This window comes from Protopterus annectens, chromosome 4.part0, assembly GCF_019279795.1.
Source record: "Protopterus annectens isolate FY-2018-M chromosome 4.part0, PAN1.0, whole genome shotgun sequence".
Taxonomy (NCBI): Eukaryota; Metazoa; Chordata; order Ceratodontiformes; family Protopteridae; genus Protopterus; species Protopterus annectens.
The window spans coordinates 862,367,107-862,383,007 of record NC_056733.1 but is presented as its reverse complement, the minus strand read 5'-3'; positions in this window follow the sequence as shown (position 1 = coordinate 862,383,007).

Genomic DNA, 15,901 nt, shown 5'->3' with positions numbered 1-15,901 from the left:
AAATGTTGAACACAGCATGTTGCAGTCTTTTATTTGCATGCCAGCATCCAGGCATGACCTCAGTGAACTCCATATTTGTCTCTCTACTGCAGCATGCTGGGAAACATCTGACTGATTATGAGTTGTTTACCAGCTTTGCTAACCCGACAGACAGTACTTCAAGGACATACACATTGCAGCCAAGTAGGCGGAAGAAATATGAGAACAGTTTGTTTGTTGAAAAGTTAGCCGAAGGCTTTCTAAAAGTAAAAAAAAACAAGGTAACAAAAAAAAGATGTTACAAGCATAATACACTACATTGTATAAATAAAGGCAGCTAGTGAAGCCCTGAGGATCAGAGATGAATTGGCAAAAATAAGTGTTGCTCATTCACTGATCATACACTATTCGCGTAACTGATTTTAACAGTGTCTGTAAGTAGCGGAGGTGTTCCCCCTCATATGTCCAAGGAAGCTGTCTGATACAGCTGCTTCAACGGTAACAAGAGAAGACTAGACAAAGCTTACACTCTGCTAACTTAAAATGGGACATCTGGTCACAGGGTATAAACTAGCAGCCATTTCTAGGAACACTGTCTATTTCTGCCTCTGTAAAGGCAGTGCCAAAAAGAACAGCCTGCACAAATTTTGTGGGAAGTTTGCTTCAGTGTGCATACTATGTTTGCATTTTCAGATCTTTTTATTCATTTATAGAACTAAGCACAGCCACTGTGCCACATGACATGTGCGGCTGCGGCTAATGATAAATCAGTGTGTTGATTCTTTTACTATTAGCAGCTGAACACATTAGCAGCAAATGCAAAAAATAATCGGTTATTGTGAGTTAAAAGCTTAGCTGGACAATAACAAAATAAGCAAGTAAAATATAGAAAACAGCTGAAGTGTAGCACCTTAACCAGTCACGATGCAGTAGGCAGTATTATCAGGTGACATAAACATGCAACAATGTTTGCTGCTACCTGTAAAATGTTATAATGCACTACCCATGCAACTTTGGGCTATCTTATGGCTCTACTTTGATAGTTACTTACTACACAACAACAACACATGCAGACAAAAATACTGGGGTCCTGGCACTTCACAATGTCTATCAAGTGCATTTGTGGCCCTTATCACATGGCTACCATCAGCTTGAAGCAAGCAGCACCCTGGCAAGAACAGAGTTCAAGCAAAGCAGACAAAAGTATTGCATTTTCTAGGCATGCACGTTTTATAGGGGGAAAATACATTACTCCATTAGTGTATTCACTTATTTGTTTGCTTGTTTACCATTTAGGTAGAATGGTCCATAGACCATTTTTAACATGACCCAGACCGGGGTCAGAAGAAACAGAAGATAATTTATAATGTGTTCCCAGTAATACTGGCCATGTATACAAGAATATTACAGAAATGTATAATATGTAAAGCAGTAACAGTAACATAACAAGAAGAGACCATACTCTGCTTTAAAGTATGTACCTAAACATCAAAATATGTTCTGGTAAATTGTAAGCAAACCACAGCTGAGAAACATACAGCACAATGCAGTTGGCTATGAGGCCGTGTGAATGATTAGACACTTGGTGATTGTGCGACTTGTATCTTGCAAAGCATCTGTATTCAGAGGATTTATTTTGAAATTGTTCTAGAGTTCGCTGGGTGAGCTGATTCCAGCAGACAGCTGCAAGCTTGGAGGATCCTTTTTAAATACAGCTAATCAAAGAGGTGGCCCTGTTAGATGGTGTGCTCCATCATTTGGGGGAGTGTGTTTGTGTGTGTGTGTGTATGTGCACATGTGTTTGAGCATGTTTGTGTGTGTGTGGGGTGTTGGGGTGTGTGTGTGTGTGTGTGTGTGTGTGTGTGTGTGTGTGTGTGTGTGTGTGTGTGTGTGTGTGTGTGTGTGTGTTTGTGTGAGTAGTCTGTGTCTTTGTGTGCCTGCCTGCATGTTTGTTTGTAAGAAATTAATCTTACAGAGAATTTTGAAGGTAGTGAGAGACATTGTTGCTGGTTAATCAGTCTGTAAGTGAGCATAGAAATTAAGAGGAGTACTCTCCCAGTCATCAGTAGCCACTGTGATATTTTTAGCAGGGTGCAATGGTTGATTTTGTATTCTGCTAGTAAAATAAATCTTCAGATCCCGTTTACTAAAGTCTGCAAAAGATTACCATTGGCAGTTGAATTTAGGACAGTAACTGGCAGGCTGTATTCTAGTTTGAGGGCAAATACATTTAATTGTAGGTCTTTCTTACTTCAAGTGGGAAGAGTTTGATATTTTAGAACAAAGTTTTAGTCGCCCAACTAGCATGTCTCCAAACAATTCGATATGACAATTAATAGAAAGAAATGGATCGATATGTAGACCAAAGTATTTTTGCTGAGTAACCTGGCGTATTATTTTATTTAAAGGTTCTTTTAGCAGAAATGTGTGTTTTATAAGAGTCTTTGATCATTTACAAAATCTTTGCTGCTGTTTTCTTGGAGTCTATGGAAAGAGCATTTTAGATAGCCACGTCCATTGAGCTGTAAAATTATTTTCTAATTTTTTTTCTTGTAACTTTGTTGTTGGTGTATCTGAGTTTCATACTACCAGACTATTGGCACACATGGATGAGTGATGGCTAATCATGGTTAAGATTGTTCTGAAACAGTGATAAAAGTATTGGTACTGGGAAGCACCCTGAAGGACTGCACAACAGAAAATTCCAATGTCAGAGAAGTTGGAGCTCATATTTACTTGAAAAGTTCTGTTTGAAAGGTAACTGTGGAAAGGGGTCACAACCCCAGGGCTAAAAATGATTGTTCCCAGTTTTGACAGTAGAAGAACATGCTTTACATACTCAATCACAAATCACAGGCATAAAAATGGCATGTGATAAATAATCAGCATTCATGTTACTGTATATGGCATCAGTTACTTTATAAATGGCAGTAACATTACTGAATATTCTATGAAATTTATGTTCAGTATCTCTACAAGAGGTTGTAACTATTAACATGTTCAAGAAACTGTGAGTAAAACAACATCGCAAACATGTTTGTGATAGGGCATGGGTTATATGTGAAACAAAATTATTGCAATGAGGATGGAGCAAAGATTTTGGGTAACGGAATAAGGATGACATGTTTGAAACAAATGGGTACTTTACCCATAGTCAGGAAAAAGGCTGAACATGAATGCATGTGATTTCAGTATTAGCAAGGTCTTCATTAACCCTGAGATGCAGTTTGTTAATTTTTTCTTTCCCGTCAGCAGGACATTGCCAGGGGCTAATCTACTTGCACATAATCTGTCACTTCATCCTTTGTGGAGGAGATGAGCATCCCCAGGCTAAAGGAGAGCCATAAAGCCCATTCAGTTCTGCCCAGGTAGCTCCATTGTCCCATCTATTCAGCAGTGGTGAGAAGTGGGTGCTAGGGAGTGGGCCAACTTGCTGGTCCAGGAGAGTGGCCAATCCATCCCTGTACATCCTCATCCCCTCTCAGCTACATGCATGTGCACCAAGACAGTGCATGCTCTCAGGCTTGTGCTCCATGAGTGTAATACCCAGTGCTCCCTCTAGGTCTCACGCAAAGTGACAAGTCTGGGTGCCCAAGCCACTAACTGAAGTAGTTTGGTAAATTTAATACCTGCATTTTTTGTCAAGAATTTTCAGGTGCTTAGCAATTCCTATAGGTTAAAATTCTTTGAAAACAAAGGAAAGATATAGATCTGGTTGTGAGTCGGCTGTGAGTGTAGCATGCATATCTGTCTGGTCACAACACTATGGTGTAGGGGTACTGACTCGCTTGATGTTATGAAATCTTTGAGGTCATAAACAGAGTGGATTTTAAAGTGTTTGCATGATGTGCTTGCTTAATTATTTGTTCTTTCAAGTCTTTAACAGATTTCCAGAAAAGTATCTGTTTGCAGACAAAGGCAACTTATTTTTATTTTGTAAAACAAGGGGCCAGATTCAGTAATGCCTACACTAAGTGTACACCATTCTGAGTGACTAGACATCACAAGCGTAATGTCCACCTTCTTCCTCCTAATTTTAGTTTTCCTACTGATTTTCTTGCAGCCTTAAACATTGAGGGGTATTCATAAAGGTTACCACAAAGTGTAGACTACATGTACACTTAAATGTAATCTTTCTGGGTGAATAGACAGCACAAATATGTGGTAGGGATGTTCTTGAACACCGACTATGTGCACTTAGTGTACACTTAGTGTAGGTGTTACTGAATCTACACAAGGATTTTTTTTTCAGAATTAGTAACTATTCTACTAAACTTCCTGTGGTCTATTTAGCTTTCATAAAGTTTTTCAAACTTTATTTTGTTACTTTAAAAGGGCTTTTATCTCTGGTGTTAACCAGGGCCATTTTTGTGCCATCCGTCACCCATGCTTTACATGGAACAACTCATTTTGTAGTAGAATAAGATTTTCGATAACGGGGTGCTCTTGGGATCTTCAGTATATCAATCAACATATAGAAGACTATTGTTAAGTTGTGAATCGTAAGTATTGCAAAGAAATTTTCTGGATGACCTAAATAATGTTTTGATTAATAACTCTGATGTGAAGCACTTCGGCTGTAAATAGAACTGTGGCCAAAAGGTGAACAAGCAAGGTGTCAGTATGTGGATCTCCTCCACAGGGGTGTGGAACTGGACAATAACCCATGCGTGAGGCATACACAGGCAAATGCTACTGTATCCTGTTTGAGGCAAATAAGTTTCTTTGAATGGCAAGTAAAGAAAAAAGTAGGAATTTTAGTATACACTCACTGACGTGGTTGGTGAGATCCACGATAGTTTCATTAAGAGCTCATTTCACAGAACTACAAAAGTAAAACTGATTAAAAGAGCTGTGAATGTTATGAGAACAAGCCTCAAACCACAGTGCAGGAACATTCAATCACTTCAACCCCTTTACTAAATATAATAACCTCTGAGGTCATACTGTGCTAGGACAGAGCAATACATTGGCATAAAAAGGTTTTCAACATAACAGTCATTGATCTCAAAACCAAATACCAATATGTACACACAGTGATGCACAAACATTGAACTAGAGGGACAGACAAGCAAACAGTAATACATTTTTGAATAAACATTGATGGCACGGGGGACCACTTTGGAAAGGATGGATATTAACCCTGCCCTGGTACTTTAGTCTGATTCAGGGATGGACAGATGCACCACATCAGTGTATGACTGTTCTGCCTCACTGGAAGGGGGGACTCATATTCTTTATATTTTATTGTGACAAAATGACACACAAAATGGATGTTCCATTCCCTGACAGAACATCTTAACCATACCCAGAAGTCCACAAGCTGCATAAAACTGGCTACTGATTGACTCAAGCCTGGGGAGTAAACTAGAATATCTGCTAAAACCAAATAGCACTGTTTGGAAAACAGAAATGCATTGTGCCTGTGCTGGTATACAAAATAAATCCAAAAACCATAATGAAAAAAAATGCAAAAATTAAAATGCTATTGTTGAAAGTCTTTGGATCCAGCAGCTAAATTATAGGAAGAATATCTACCAACACTCCTGGCATATACGGTTAAAAGTAAAATCCATGGCAAATACTAAGTATAGATTGTTAAACGCCAAGATTTTATACTCAGGAGAGGCCTTATACTGCAACCAAGGTAAAAATAATATAATAATAATAATATAATTCATTTTTAAATGAGAAACCAATCTGCAAACAGCAAAATGAAAATGGGTGAGTCATGCCAGAAATCAGTTTGAAGAATCGTGGCTGTTAAGAAGTAGGAATATGTGAAATGAGCTAACATTACTGACCAATGAAGATGTAGCTGTTATTGTTGAGGCAGTCTGTGACCCACCTGTGGAATTGCTCCCTTAAAAACTGGAATAAAAATTCACTAGGTGAAAAATTTTCTGCCAGGGCAACATGAAGTATAATTCATAAATGATAGTGAAAGCGAGACAGCTTTTTTTGTGCATGTTCCTACCACTGCAAGCACCAAGAGAATTATCTAATGCCACATGACCCACTTCTATCCCCATCATACCCAAAAGAGGATTCCATTTCATCCTGTAATGGAGGCTTGAGACACAGTTCTTTCTTCCTAGGGGGATCTGCCTTTCCATGTCCACAGTGGCTGCCACTAGTGGAAATAAAGTGAGCAGCAGGCAGCCATTGACCTTATCTGTAAAAGACTTCTTTTCATACTTGTTCCTAGTCCACAGGCTGCAGCTGTATGTTAAATAGGTACGGCATGAGCGTGCAAGACTCAGTGGCACTTCCATGCCTACGATGCCCTCTCAGCACAGCAAGGGTTAAAATTATGGACTCTTCTATAGTATGCTCTTTTAATGGATAATTCTACCCATCCAAGATGGCAAAGCTGCCCAATTAGCCAGTCAGTATTACCCCTTCTAAACAGCTCCTCAGGTGCTAGGCCTGCTACATGAAATTTGGTACCTGTATCATAGTCAGGATCATGCTCTCTGCACCAACACAATCAGCAAAAATAAACCCTCACATCTCAGAACTGTGTCTCTGTAGCTCAACAAATAACCCATTCACTTTTGGTGCAAAAGGCTGTGGCTTCTAGTCCTATGCCAGGTACTTGGATCAACTTTCCAATACTGACACTGCAGAGCAGTATAAAGGGGAGTGCGGTACTTGTAGGTGGGGTTTATATCACAACATCGAAGTAGTAAAACATCGACTGTTATAATATCAAACCCAAAACAGCGAACACTGAAAATAGCGAAGCTGCAGAACATCGACTTCTTTCCTAGGGAAAGAATTTGGTGGGCTGTTTCTGCCGCTTCACTATTTTCTCCACTGTGGTGCGAAGGTTATGGACTGGGTTAAGGTAAGTGTGCGAATGGACCGGGTTAAGGTGAGTGTGGGAATGGGATAGTTATGGACCTTAGAGTTAGGGAGCGGGTAAGGTGAGTGTGCGATAGTTAGGGGCCTTAGGGTTAGGGAGTGGGTAAGGTGAGTGTGCAATAGTTAGGGACCTTAGGGTTAGGGAGCGGGTAAGGTGAGTGTGAGATAGTTAGGGACCTTAGGGTTAGGGAGTGGGTAAGGTGAGTGTGCGACAGTTATGGACCTTAGGGTTTGGGTTTGGGTTAAGGTAAGTGGATAGATAGTAGTGTATGTATGGTTTAGTGTAGTGTTAGAAGTAGGATTTTAAGTGTATATGTGTGGATTACTTTTTTTGATGTGCTTGTGTTGTGTATGTGTTTCTTCGACCAGTGAATTTTTTCCCTGGGAAAAAAATTCGCTGTTCTGAGCTTTCGATTATATTACATTTCAAAATTCTAAGTTCAAGCTTATGGTGTTCGATATTTTGGGATTTTGATTATGTGATATAAACCCTAGTAGGTGTGCCATCATCTGGATGAGATGTTAAACCAAGGCTCCATCTACCAGTGGTAACTCAGGAGTATATAAAAGATCCCACTTATCAAAAGAGTAGGGGTAGTTTTCTGGTGTCCTAACCAAATTTCCCTCAGTCATTATGAATACCACCACTGGTCTCCCTGGAAAGAGGCCATTGGCCTAGTGGGACTAATCCAGGTTGACAAAAAGTAAAAATAAAATAAACACTTTGTCCTTATGAATTTTTAACCTGGTCTGGTTAAGATACAACTCCTTCACAGCTTCTTGTGCTGACAAGCCTTTAGTCCACCAAAATGATGGGTGTATGCTGCCTGTGTGGTATATAAAGACAGAGCCTTGGCTATGATACAGATGAATGGGGTTTGATTAATGGCTATGGTACTGCGGGAGCCAGCATGGATGGAGAAGGAGTAAACGGGATGTGTCCACTTGCCTCTGCAGCCAGAAGGAGTGGGGCACATGTCCAGAAAATGCATATTAGTAGCAATTTCCTAAGTGGAGACTGCAGAAACCTATGTATGGCATCCATTCCAAGCAGGTGATTACATCACTTTTTTGAGTGAAGGACAGTCCTGTGCTACATCAGCCCCTCCCCCCCTCCCCGAGGAAGGCTGCTTGAATCTTAACCCTTCATACCCCAAAAGGAATGAATGGGCTGAAGGACCCTCACCTGGAGGGGAGCAAATGAGTCAGCAGGCCAGCCAGAGAGGAGACTAGACAGTCAAGTATGGGATCCGACTAAAAATGATGGATGTACTTTGTTGGAATAAAGACCTACCCACAATAGAAACTGATGAGTTGGATTTCTGAAGCTGTTTATCTAACTAAACAGTTATTCTCCTCAAAAAAGCTGGCGTAATCAGATAATCAGGTAATGAGGGCCTAATAGCATTACTGTTTGCTAGCAATCTGGGCAGAGTTAAAGACAGTGACTAGATCTTGTGAAACAGGCTTGACAGGAAACAAAACTTAGTTATACCCATCCCAGACTCCCTGGGAGGCTACATGTGTGCCAGGATCAAAAAAGCAATAATACCTCCAAGTTAGGAGTGCCACGTTTTCAGGTGTCCAAAGTAGGACGCATGGAGGCGTGGCTATCATACAACATCACATTGGGTGTGACCAACACTGTACTGTAATAACACAGGACATAATAACCGACTTAAGGTGAGGGTCTGGGTGTAGCTTGCCATGGTGTTCTGGATGCTGCATAGTATATTTTAGTGCTTTCCCCAGTCTTTTAAGTTAATAATGGTCTGAAAAATTAAAAAAACGCATGAGTAAAGGAAAAAAAAATCGGTCTTATTTATTTTCTTTCAAAGGAAAATACGTTGTGTCAAAAGCTTGATGTTCAAAGCTGACAAAACTGTAATTCCCAATACGCTGATATAAATACCTGAGAGAATGAATGATTCACATATGGGAACAGTAAAGTGCAAAAGAAACACAAGAGATACAATGTTCTGGACAGATGTGTCACCTCAAACATAAGTTACTGCACACAAGCACAATCTACACTGCATACCATAACAATCAAAAGGAGCAGGTGATGTCATACCCAGTACTAGAATATGTCTGAAACTGAGCAGCCTCAGATTTGTTTTCGTTTAAAGAAACAGAAAAATCTCATATGTGGATTAGTACTCCAAGTTCCATTTTAATTGACAGATGCAACACGTGCAAAGTTGATTAGAGCATTAAAGTCTACCATCGAGACAGGGAATACCTGATATTATATTTGACAATGGTCCACAATACAAAGGTAGGGAATACAGAAGATTTCTGCTTGAATGGGAAATGAAACATAATGTCCAGCTCACACTATCTACTGTATAATGGACAAATGGGGAGGAGCACAAGGGCTGTGGTCTTGTAATTGTCGGCTAAAGGAATACCCAATGCAGGCAAATTATTCCGGATGCATTTTTTTCATCAGTGGATAGTAAAATAAAGCTAAATTCATCTTTGAAAATGAGGCATTAAAGGTCTAGTCTGCTTATTAAATTAATTGGTGTCAGTGTGGATGTTTCTTGCAAATAATCGAACAAATTAACAGGATCTTGGAGTAAGTAACCACAATGGAAGGATACATACCTGGAACTAAAATACTGCTACATTCCAGGGGGATAATTCCTGAGAATGAGACATTAAATCATGGTCCTATCCTGTATTCTTATTGTATTAATTTGGAACACAACAATGTTAAACATTTAAAAATACCACTACAGAATTTCCACAAAAGGTGGGGGCTGGGAAGTTAATTAAAAGCAAGCAGTACTAACACATAGTTTATATGTTTTAATTAAGCAGTCACATATATTGCTATATGCATCTTAATAGGAAAGAAACTCAAGTCTAAACATATTACTTCTGTCTGTCTGCATATGACACAGTATTCTTTGTTGTTGCAGCCTGCAAAATAATAAAAAAACAAGCTGATTAAGATAAAGGCTGGGATTCACAGATGAGTGCTGTGTAGCATTAATATTTGGAAGTTCAGTTCTCGGGTACGTCACACTTTGAAGACATGCATTACACATTGCCTTTGAATACATACATCCTTTGCATAGCTTCTCCACTCTGCATTATTCACTAATTGTATATAAATCCTGCTCATAATTTATTTTGATCAGCTTGCCTGTTTTCTATCAAAAAGCTTGTGAAAATATTGTAGCTCTTGTAATTAATTTTCACAATATTCCTGGTAAATTAGGGTTAGTGAATCAAACAAACAGGATAGTGTTATGATAATTAGAATTGCAGAAACTAAGGAAGTAGATTCCTTTTATCCTAAATTGGTTGCCAGCCTGTGATTCCTTTCCCTACTGTTACAGCTCTGTGGAGTGAGTGAGCGAGCGAGCGAGCGAGTGAGTGAGTGAGTGAGCGAGCGAGTGAGTGAGTGAGTGAGCAGGCTGAAAGCATGTATGATTGAATGTGTACGTTTTTATAAATGCGTGAATTTTATGAGTGCAACACAAATCTGACTGGATTAACTGTGTTATTGGGCATGTGAATGAATGTTCTTTCTTTATTTATTTATATACAGTTTGTGGACTGGGTTAATCCTACTGGTTTCGTTTCATGTGAAGCCCAAGGGGGTATTCATACTGGCTAAGTGAAATTTGGCCGGGGCACTGGGGAACTTCTCCTACTCTTTACAATATGTGCTGTGGGGGCTTTTACATCCATTTGACCTACCAACAACTCAGGCAGACTGAGCCTCAATTTAATGTCTCAGCTGAAAGACAGCACGCTCAGGAATGCAGCAATCCCTTACATTGCACCGTAGTGTTGGTCAACTAACTAGTGTGGGAATAGAACCCACAGCCTTCTGCACAAAAGGTAAGTGTGCTACCTTTTGAGCTATTAAGATTGCCTATTTTGCAAACTGCATACTGATATTGTATTACTGTTAAGAATAGAAGTTATGAATGAATTTGTAAGTGGAAGTAGAGGTGCACCATAGGGCAAAGAACTGAACTGGAAATTAGAGAGCAGCCAGCAATATGTGCTTACCTACTCACAAGTCAGTGAGACACCATGATCAGAAGCATATAATGCAGAAAGTGCTTCATAACTGGGACATTTAATGTACTAGTCATGGTTGCAGCAGAAGAAGGGACACACACTTCAAAACTGAGTCTGTCCAATGCAGATCAGGACAGATGACAGCCCTACTCCAGATTTCTGGAGTGGTCAGAGGCCTGGTTGGACTACTTAAATGGTAACAGTCCCAGACTCCCTGAGTGCTCATTCTCCTATCTGTGTTTATTGTTTTAGATCCAAGGCAATGATTCTCCCATAATCCACAGGCCTGTTTTAAGACCTACTATCACTGCCATGGTAATGACCCTCTCACAATCCTCAGGCCTTTGTTAAGACCTACTATCATTACCAGGGCAATGACTCTCCCACAGTCCTCAGGTCTGTTTTAAGACCTATTATCACTACCATGGCAACGAATCTCCCACAATCCTCTGACCTGTGTTAAGACCTGCTATCACTACCATAGCAATGACCCTCCCACAATCCCCAGGCCTGTGTTAAGACCTACTGTCACTGTCAAGGCAATGACACTCCCACAGTCCTCAAGCCTGTGTTAAGAACTACTGATCTACTGTCACTACTAGGGCAATGACCCTCCCACAATCCTCAGGCCTGTGTTAAGACCTATTATCACAACCATGGCAATGACCCTCCCACAATCCCCAGGCCTCTGTTAAGACCTACTATGACCACCATGGTAAACAACCCTCCCACAGTCCTCAAGCCGCTGTTAAGACCTACTATCACAACCAGGGCAATGGCCCTCCACAGTCCTCAGGCCTGTTTTAAGACCTACTATCACTACCAGGGCAATGACCCTCCCACAATCCCCAGACCTGTGTTAAGACCTACTGTCACTACCAAGACAATGACCCTCCTACAATCCCCAGGGCTATTTTGCAAGCTGAATATTGATATTGTATTACTGTTAAGAATAGAAGTTATGAATGAATTTGTAAGTGGAAGTAGAGGTGCACCATGGGGCAAAGAACTGAACTGGAAATTAGAGAGCAGCCAGCAATATGCGCTTACCTACTCACAAGTCAGTGAGACACCATAATCAGAAGCATATAATGTAGAAAGTGCTTCACAACTGGGACATTTAATGTACTGGTCATGGTTGCAGCAGGAGAAGGGACACACACTTCAAAACTGAGTCTGTCCAATGCAGATCAGGACAGATGACAGCCCTACTCCAGATTTCTGGAGGGGACAGAGGCCTGGTTGGACTCCTTAAATGGTAACAGTCCCAGACTCCCTGAGTGCTCATTCTCCTATCTGTGTTTATTGTTTTAGATCCAAGGCAACGATTCTCCCATAATCCACAGGCCTGTTTTAAGACCTACTATCACTACCATGGTAATGACCCTCTCACAATCCTCAGGTCTGTGTTAAGACCTACTATCATTACCAGGGCAATAACCCTCCCATAGTCCTCAGGCCTGTTTTAAGACCTACTATCACTACCATGGTAACGACTCTCCAACAATCCTCAGGCCTGTGTTAAGACCTACTATCACTACCAGGGCAATGACCCTCCCACAGTCCTCAGGCCTTTTTAAGACCTACTATCACTACCATGGCAATGACCCTCCCACAATCCTCTGACCTGTGTTAAGACCTGCTATCACTACCATAGCAATGACCCTTCCACAATCCCCAGGCCTGTGTTAAGACCTACTGTCACTGCCAAGGCAATGACACTCCCACAGTCCTCAAGCCTGTGTTAAGAACTACTGATCTACTGTCACTACTAGGGCAATGACCCTCCCACAATCCTCAGGCCTGTGTTAAGAACTATTATCACAACCATGGCAATGACCCTCCCACAATCCCCAGGCCTCTCTTAAGACCTACTATCACTACCATGGCAACAACCCTCCCACAGTCCTCAAGCCTCTGTTAAGACCTACTATCACAACCAGGGCAATGACCCTCCACAGTCCGCAGGCCTATTTTAAGACCTACTATCACTACCAGGGCAATGACCCTCCCACAGTCCTCAGGCCTGTTTTAAAACCTACTATTCCTACCATAGCAATGACCTTCCCACAATCCCCAGGCCTGTATTAAGACCTACAGTCACTACCGGGTCAATGACCCTCCCACAATCCCCAGACCTGTGTTAAGACCTACTGTCACTACCAAGACAATGACCCTCCTACAATCCCCAGGACTGTGTTAAGACCTACTATCACTACCATGACAACAACCCTCCTACAGTCATCAGGCTTGTGTAAGACCTGCTATCACAACCAGGGCAATGACCCTCCCACAGTCCTGAGGCCTGTTTTAAGACCTACTATCACGACCAGGGCAATGACCTTCCCACAGTCCTCAGGCCTGTTTAAGACCTACTATCACTACCATGGCAACAACCTTCCCACAATCCTCAGGCCTGTGTTAAGACCTACTATCACTACCAGGCCAATGACCCTCCCACAGTCCTCAGGCCTGTTTTAAGACCTGCTATCACTAACATGGCAATGACCCTCCCACAATCCCCAGGTCTGTGTTAAGACCTACTGTCACTATCAAGGCAATGACACTCCCACAGTCCTCAAGCATGTGTTAAGAACTACTGATCTAATGTCACTACCGGAGCAATGACCCTCCCACAATCCTCAGGCCTGTGTTAAGACCTACTATCACAACCAGGGCAATGACCCTCCACAGTCCTCAGGCCTGTTTTAAGACCTACTATCACTACCAGGGCAATGACCCTCCCACAGTCCTCAGGCCTGTTTTAAAACCTACTGTCACTACCATAGCAATGACCCTCCCACAATCCCCAGGCCTGTGTTAAGAGCTACAGTGACTACCAGGTCAATGACCCTCCCACAATCCCCAGGCCTGTATTAAGACCTACTGTCACAACCAAGGCAATGACACTCCCACAGTCTTCAAGCCTGTGTTAAGACCTGCTGTCACTACCAGGGCAATGACCCTTCCACAATCCTCAGGCCTATGTTAAGACCTATTCTCACACCCATGGCAATGACCCTCCCACAATCCCCAGGCCTGTGTTAAGACCTACTGTCACTACCAAGACAATGACCCTCCTACAATCCCCAGGCCTGTGTTAAGACCTACCATCACTACCATGACAACAACCCTCCCACAGTCATCAGGCCTGTGTAAGACCTACTATCATGACCAGGGCAATGACCCTCCCACAGTCCTCAAGCCTATTTTAAGACCTAGTATCACTACCATGGCAATGACCCTCCCACAATCCTCAGGCCTTTGTTAAGTCCTACACTCACTACCAGGGCAATGACCCTCCCACAGTCCTCAGGCCTGTTTTAAGACCTACTAATGCAACACTGTCAAACTGTGTAAAATACTCCATCTGAGTATAGTAGTAAGTGTGCAGAAGCATGTAAATACACTGCATCAGAGTAGTGGGCATGTACTTCACAGTGCAGTCAAATGAAATGATGCCAATAGGACCAGATATAAATCTTCTAATAATGGTGAATGTCAGTAATGATGCCTAGCTCTCACCTCGCTCTCCTAATGTCTTAGGATGGCATGGCTTCGGAGAATGAATGGGCAAATAAGGGATGAAGGCTTGATGGTCATGGAGAGAAGAAATGGGATCAAATATTATTAAATTAAAGATTGTACATTTTTTGCAAGCTCCACTAAATCACAGTTTTAGCATATTTTTTATTATTTGAGTTTTGACTGAGCATACATTGGTTTCTTGCACTTTGAATATTTCTCATATAACCCATTTCTTCATCTTCACTCTACAGTCTATGAAAACATGCACTGACCAGTTACACAAATAACAGGAAGTATAACCATAGTGGCAAGATCCTTAACTCTAGAAACTAACAAAACAGTGCGATCTTGCACTGATATATATTTTATTTCTTTTCATTTGTGAAATTGTTGAGTTAGTTAATCCAACAGATCCTTTTCGCCAATGACCTCAGCCAGAAATATAGTATAGAGATAGCATAACAGGATGCGAAAATTATGAAATTACAATGATGCCATAGTGCATGTAAACGTTTACATGGCAGAAGATACAATACAAATAAATAAATGCCATTATTCAGAACATCTAAACTGAGTAAAGGAGTTACTCCAAATCAGCAGGCAGTTTACTCCAGAGATTATTCGTGTACATTTACAGAATGGATGTATTTGGGAAGGATTAAATCACTGCGCATAAACAAAAAGACTAGAATGATGAAAAGTATGGTGTGGACAGGGTATATAGAGAAGTATAAATGTACAGATGAGGATTTAGGGAGAGGAAATACTGGGAAGAGGGATGCTACAGTTAGGCCAGTGACAGGATCATACTAATACGCATCACGATGGGAGAGGAGAGAGAATGAGAGTAGGAAGGATGAGAATAGTGTAAAAAGACGTTATGTACTCACCATAACGTTCAGTCTTTGTTGTCCATTTTCATTCTTCCTCAACAGCTGGGTTTAGATCCAACCTTTGCAACTGACGCGGCCATTATTTTAGCTCATGGCCACCAAAATGCTCTTGAGCGCCTCCCTTATACATAATGCATCGACCACTAACATTCTTCACACCTAGTTTGCTAATTAGCATAATGCAAAAGAATATTATAATATCACTGGTAGAAGAAACCATTGTCTGGAGCTCAACACAAGGAACGTTCATAGGTTCATAGATTCATAGATCAGTACTAGGCTAACTGTCCTTGTGAGCCATTTTAAGCCTAGCCAATTATCCCTTGGGAGACTCAAACCCTGCACCTTGTGTTTGTAAAGAAAACACCTTAACCATTAGGCCACCCTCCCAACCCAAATAAACAGCATCTGCAAGGCTCAAACCCAGGACCCTGCACACCACAAACAAAGTGATTTACCACTAAGCCATGCCAGAAATGTCCTTATAAATTCTAGTTCTTCCAGAAATCAATTGTTAGAAAGGTTGGGGATTGGTGAGAGGGGAGTTGAGGAAGAATGAAAATAGACAACATAGATGGAACATTATGGTG